Here is a 6271-nt window from a genome sequence, read left to right as displayed (position 1 = left end):
AAGTCCCACCCCCGGATCTCATTATATGACTTTATTTAGAAACAGGATCTCTGAAGATGTGATTATTGAAATGAGGCCAAACTGGACTAGGTGGGCATCTTCATCCAACGGGACTGGTTTCCTTATAAGAAAGGGAGAAGGGACGCAGACTCGGGAGACAGCAGACGTGGAGACAGAAGCGCTGCAGCTTCAAGCCCAGGGCGGCGGAGGATGGCGGACACACCTCCAGGGCTTTGGCAGAGGCCAGGAGGACGCCTCCCCCAGGGCCGTCCCCTGACACTTTGGTTTTGGACTTGTAGCCTCCAGAACCATGAGACCATGAATTTGTCTGGTGCTGTGTTAGGGCAGCCCTAGAAAATTAAGGCACCAACTGAGCGGACCATTGGGGGCCGTTGGGGTCCAGAGCTGGAGTGGTGTAGCCCCTGCCTGGAGCAAACACCTGGCCAGGTGGGAGAGCAGAGGAAGGGTGGAGTCCCCACCTGGATGGAGCTCCAGGGAGAAGGGAGATGGATCCCCAGGGCCGGAGGCCTATTACCCTGCCCCCCACTGGGTAATAGGAATCCATCTGGTGAGGCAGGCTTTTGCTAAGATGGATCCCCTTCTTGTCCAGGAGAGAAGGGAGCGGGGGTCTGGGCTGGAGGGCTGTGTGACCTTGGGGAAGGCCCTTCCCCTCTCCGGCCCTCCATTTCCCCATCATCCCCTGTGCGGCGGGTTGCAGGGAGGGCTACACGAGATTGTGAAGTGCCTGGTGCATAGTAGGTGCTCGGGAAATGGGAGTCCCACGTGAGCACCCCGGCTCTCCCAAGCCCCCAGCTCCCCAGCTGCCTCATTTAATCCCCAGGATCTGCCGGCCTTTGATGCTCCTGCGTGTGGCTGAGCCCGGATTCTGAATAGGAAGCTGAGAGCTCCGGGGCTGCGGGAAGCGCAGGAGCAGAGGCTGCCGGTGGGGCCTGCCCGCGGTGGGGGGGCTATGGGGGCCCCCGCCATTCACCGCTAAGCCCGGGATCCGGGTGCCTTTGTGCCAAGAACAAAACCCAGGCATCAGCTGTTCTCAGAGCTGCCCTTCTCAGCTGCGGGGAGGGACGAGGGCCTGGGCCTGGGGTAGGCTGTCCCCCTCCAGGGTCCTGGGAGGTCAGGGGTGGCTCCAGGACTCCAGGCTGTGGGCTGTGCTGGCTGGACAGACCTGCATTCGAATCCCACATCTTCCTCACCATGAGGCTTGGGCAGGGGTTTTAACCCTTCTGAGCCTCAGTTTCGTTCTCGGTAAAGTGGGAATTTCGATGACGCCGACCTCCCAGAGCATGGGGGTTAAATGAGATGGCGCGTGCTCAGTGCTTGGCAGGGGTCTGTGCCCAGTAGGCCCTTTCCCAGGGACAGCTGCCATTAGAGGAGCTTCAGTTTTGCCTGGGGAGTGGGGCTCAGGACAGCTCAAACTGGGTCTGAGTGCAAGACAAATGTGTGTGTGCATGTGTGCGTCCATGTGTGTGTGTGTGTGTGTGTGTGCACATGCATGTGTGCATATGTGTTGGGAGAGCCTTTGAGCAAGCCTGGCCAAGTGGCTAGGAGACAAGACCTGTGACCCTCCAATTCTACATCTCACAACACCATCCACAGTCCCCTGGGCTTGCATGCCACTCCTGACCAAGCGCCTCAAGCCGGATGCTTCTGGAACCCAGGATGGGTCTCTGGAGAGGAGGGTGCTGGATCCCTGCTGATCAGGTCCCGAGTTAAGGGCCAGACATCCTTTTCAGCCCTCCTTCTGGGCACTGTCCCCTGCCCCAGCTCTGAGCCCTGGGCCTCAGGACTCGTGGCCGGTTCTCCCAGCCTGGAGTGGCCAGAAGGCTCCAGCAGGGGCAGCTCCCTTAGGGGCATCTGGGAGAGGATGTCTCCCGGGACCCTCAGACCTGAGCCGGTGTCAGGGGAAAGACACCGTGTCAAAGGCGCCGGGAGCGGGGCCCCAGGGGCTGATGACTCAAGTTTCCCGGGCGGGGGGCCAGGAGGCTGTGGCCACACTTGGCCTGGAGCCTGGGCCCCGGCCAACCATCAGCAGCAGAGATTGTTGGGTCGGTTTTATTTTAAACGAAAAAGAACTTTGAGTGGAAACATGTGTTTCCTTTTCTCTCCCTGTCCCTGCTCCCCATCTTTTCCTTTCCCTTCTTCCTTGAGTGTTTCTATTTTCGTATCTGTTTCTCTATTTGTTTTGCTCTCTGCCTCTCTCTCTCTCCATTCCTCTGCCTGTCCGTCTCTCTGTTCCAAGCCTTCGGAATTCAGGAGCAGTACTGGATGTCCCCCCTCGGGGTGTCACCCGGGCCCCTGGCACCTCACCCCTCCTTGGGGATAAAATCCCCAGCCAGACCCCAGGAGGGCAGGGGGAGTCCTCCAGAGTGCCACTGTCTGGGGCAGAGGTTCTGCCATGGTGCCCGGGACAGCCCCAGGAGTCACCCTGGGGGCAGGGGTGTCTGCAGCTGACACCCCCAATCATCCTCCTGTGCTATCCCCTCCCCCTGAAACCCCAGCTGCCCCCAGATCTGCTCCGCTTGTGTCTGTTTTCTATACTAGGCATCTAGAAAATAACGCTGCAGCTTAAACAAGTTTAAAGCACCGATTCGGTCCAAGCCACCCGTTCTGCATTCAGAGAAACTGGTGCCACCAGAGGCCATGACTTGCCCAAGGCCACGGAGCAAGGTAGGGGCCCAACCGGGCAGACCCAGGACCCCAGCCCCCAGGCACCGTCACTGACACCTGGGAAGGGGAGCATTGTACCCCAGATCCACGGTCCCTCCACTTCTCGGGCCCCTGGGCCTCCCAGCAGGGTGGGCTTCTTCTTGGGGGGATGCCCCTCTCCTGAGGGGTCACCCAGCATGAGGGACCCCCTGGGGAATCTCAGGCCTTGGCTGGTCACTCCTCTGCTCCCCAGGGCAGCCGTGTTGCAGGGTCCCCACCTTCCAGCCCTTCCTGCTCTCACCAGGCTGCAGAGAGGACAGACTGTCCCTGGGGACCGAGTCCCGGTCCCAACTCAGCCTCTGGGTCCCTGTGTGACCTGAGGCTGCCCCTTCTCTGGCTTCAGTGTCCCCATCTTTGTAGTGGAAGCCTTGCCTCTGCCACTGACCACCTTCCTGCTCTAATATTTTATTGTGTTTTTATCCCCTTCCGTGGAAAGAAATTTCTGGAGCATCTCGTCAGGAATGGAACCCCTCCTCTCAAGGTGGGAAGCACCTTCCTCAATATGTCCAACTCCCCTTCTTTCCAGACACTCTCTGGGCAAGGGCCCTGGATGGCGCACCAAGGGAAAGGTGCAGAGTTGGGGTGCCACCACGGTCTGGTACCCCATTTCCAAGGCAGGCCCCCTCGGGTGCCTCCGTCATGCCGAGGCTTCCTTAGGGTGGGAGGGGCTGCCTGGGCGGTGAAGGGGAATTCCTCCCCTCTCCCCCAGTGCCAGGGCGAGTGAGCAGGATCAGCGAGATCAGGGTAGGGAAGCCTGTCTTTCCAGGTTTGGGCAAATTGTCATCAGTGCCGGCTGCTCTGCCCTCCCCTCAGCTTGGCTTCCAGAAGTGGCCAGGAGAGGGGGCGGGGAGGGCCAGGGGCTCCATGGCCACCTCTACTGGGCAACCCAGAAGTCCTGGGGCCAGGGGTCAGGAAGGAGAGGGGCCTGGACTGCCTGATGCTCCATCTCGGTCTCCACCCTCCGGGAGCCCCCATTCCCCCTGCCAGTGCCCAGGCCTGGGCTAGAGGCTGGAAGATGTGACCATCCAGTCCCCAGCAGTTCTGCTGAGCCCCTCACCCCTGGGGTGGAGCCTGACTCATTTCACCCTCACAAGGGCCCTGAAGGCAGGAGCCGATAGCACCCCACTTCCCAGATGAGGGAAATGAGGCGCAGAGAGGGGACAAGGCTTGTTTGAGTTTACACAGACCTAGTGGTGTGCTAGAGCTCAGGGAGAGCAAATTGTTAAATCTTCGGGGATTTTGAGAGCCAGGTCTCATTGGTGTGGTGGGAGTATTTACACCGCGGCAAATGGCAAACTATGCAAACCAGGGCTTTTCTTTTCTTTTCCTTTCAGAGAGCCTGTTGCTAAGCCGTTTGCAGCTCAGCACCGGCTGGAGGCCACAGCTTTTACTGGTGTCTCAGAAGGGTCCTAGCTCAGAAAGTTTCAGAGCCTTGCAAGGCTCCTCCATTGTCTTTGGACCTGTGACAGATCTGGCCATGTCTGACTCTAATGCCAAAGAAATCCCTTCCATGAAGCCAAGAGTGAGCTTCTCTTTCTGCCCTGCCATGATGACTTCCTGTCCAGGGCAAGAAACTGTCCTGGCTGTCCCTTGGGGGCAGAGATGAACAGGCCTTCTGGCCAGCTGGTCACCCTGCCTTGTGTTCTGACACCGTGATCAAGTCCATAAATATTTTCCAAGCACCTCACTGAAAAACGAGCCTGTTTTTTCAGCTGTAAAATGGGATTCAGTCAACTGACAGCGTTCATTCATCCAGCCGTCCACCCACTCTGCTGGTGGCCCCTGTGTGCTAGGGGTTGTCTTAGAAAGATATCAGAAGCAGGATTCTTGCTTGCAGTCCTGGCTCTGTGACCTTGGGCTGGCTTCCTACGCGACCTCAGGCCTTGGTCTCCCTGTGCCTACAACGACACATCTGCAAGGATCCTTCCAGTGTCTCTCATCTCATTCCGGAGGGGTGTTGGAGGATCCCAGAGGAGACTACTTGTGAAAGCACTCTGGGAACTGGGAGTGAAGGCCACTGGGACAGCTCACCTTGCTGGGAACACAGAGATCAGCAGTGGTTCGTGCCCTGGAGGCAAAACACGCCCGGTGATTCACAGCAGCGGTCTCCACTCCTGGTAGCCGGAATGAAGCACACTGTGGACATTGCAGAGTTCAGCGAACAGGGAGGTGTGGGATACTCAGGGAAGACTTCCCGATGGGGTCATCACACAGCAGCAGCTCAAATGTGAGGTGCGCGTATCATGTGCCACATTCTGTGCTAAGCACATGCTTTATCTCGTTTAATCCTGACAGCAAACTTGGGAACTGATACGATACCCATTTTGTGGATGAGGAAGCCAAAGCCCAGAGAGGGGAAGTGACTTGAGCAAGGTCATTCATTCATTCAAAAATATTTACTGATCCCCAGTTGTGTTCCTGGTGCCGTGCTGTTTGCTATGGATATAGCAATGAACAAACCAAATACCTCTGCCTCGGTGGAGCTTACATTCGGGAGCAGCGCCGTCCCATAGAACTTCCTGTGGAGGGGCTGCTGGGTGGATGGAAATGTTTGATATCTGCTCTGTCCAATATACTAGCCACAAGCCATGTGTGGCTATTGAGCACTGGATATGTGGCCAGTGCAGTTGAGGAAATGACTTTAATTATATTTAATTTTAATTAATTTAAATATAAATAGTCACTTGCGGCTAGTGTCTACTGAACTGGACAGTGCTGTTCTAGAAGGTCAGTCACATGATGGATAAATAGTGGAGCGGGGGTTAGAAGCTGACTCTGTCAGTCTGACTTGCCTTATTCAAGCTTTTGATCGCTGTGTTCCAGCTGTGTGGACCTCCTGTGTCCACATCACCAGGTGGACTTGCTGAAAATTCAGATCTCCAGGCTCTGAGACCCACTGAATGAGAATCTCAGAAGGTGGGGCCCAGGAGTCTGCATTCTAATCAGGCTCCCCACATGGTTCTGATGCCCAAGAAGTCAAGTTCAAGGACCCCTTCCTTACTTGTCCAAGATTCCCAGCTGGGAGGAGAGCTTGAATTAGGTCTGGCCTGAGCTGGGCCTCTGCCCTGCCCAGCCTAGCTAACCCAGCCTTGAAGATGACTAGTTCTGGCCATGGCCTGTGATTCCTTACCAGCCTGCACTGTTCCCGGGAGTGCAAAAAGAAATGGCATTTCCATGCTCTACCCAGAGAGACTGGGGAGGGCGCCTCAGGCCCCGGCCCGTATCCTGACAGTTCTGGGGCTCCCCAGTCAGCCAGCTCAAGGCTCTGGCCCTGGCTGGTGGGTGGTGGGAGAGAGAGGCTTGGCCTGGTGCCTCACCCAGCAGACCAGCCTGGTCAAGCCAGTGGAGGAAGGAAGCAAGGGCCAGGGGCCAGCAGGGAAGGGGGTGGGGGTGACGCAGGCCTCAGGAATTTGAAAACAAACATTTAGCCAGGGAAGGAAGAGGCTGCTGTCAGTGACTGGGCCGAGGCAGACCCAGTCCCCTCCCTCCCAGGGCAGGGGTGAACTCCAGCCTTGTTGACCATGGCCTCTAGCTGCAACTGGCATCC

At 57.3% G+C, this 6271-nt stretch overlaps 1 long non-coding RNA gene across 1 annotated transcript; it reads left to right on the top strand.

Moving 5' to 3' along the window:
• The first annotated feature begins 2546 nt into the window (after positions 1-2546).
• LOC119527896 lies at positions 2547-5351 on the top strand. The gene is made up of 3 exons (XR_005215498.1): positions 2547-2685; positions 3161-3205; positions 4059-5351. It is a non-coding gene; the product is annotated as an uncharacterized LOC119527896 (long non-coding RNA).
• Positions 5352-6271: the final 920 nt, after the last annotated feature.

Source organism: Choloepus didactylus, chromosome 2, assembly GCF_015220235.1.
Source record: "Choloepus didactylus isolate mChoDid1 chromosome 2, mChoDid1.pri, whole genome shotgun sequence".
Taxonomy (NCBI): domain Eukaryota; kingdom Metazoa; phylum Chordata; class Mammalia; order Pilosa; family Megalonychidae; genus Choloepus; species Choloepus didactylus.
The sequence above is the reverse complement of the archived record's forward strand: the minus strand, read 5'-3'. Positions and strand labels throughout refer to the sequence as shown.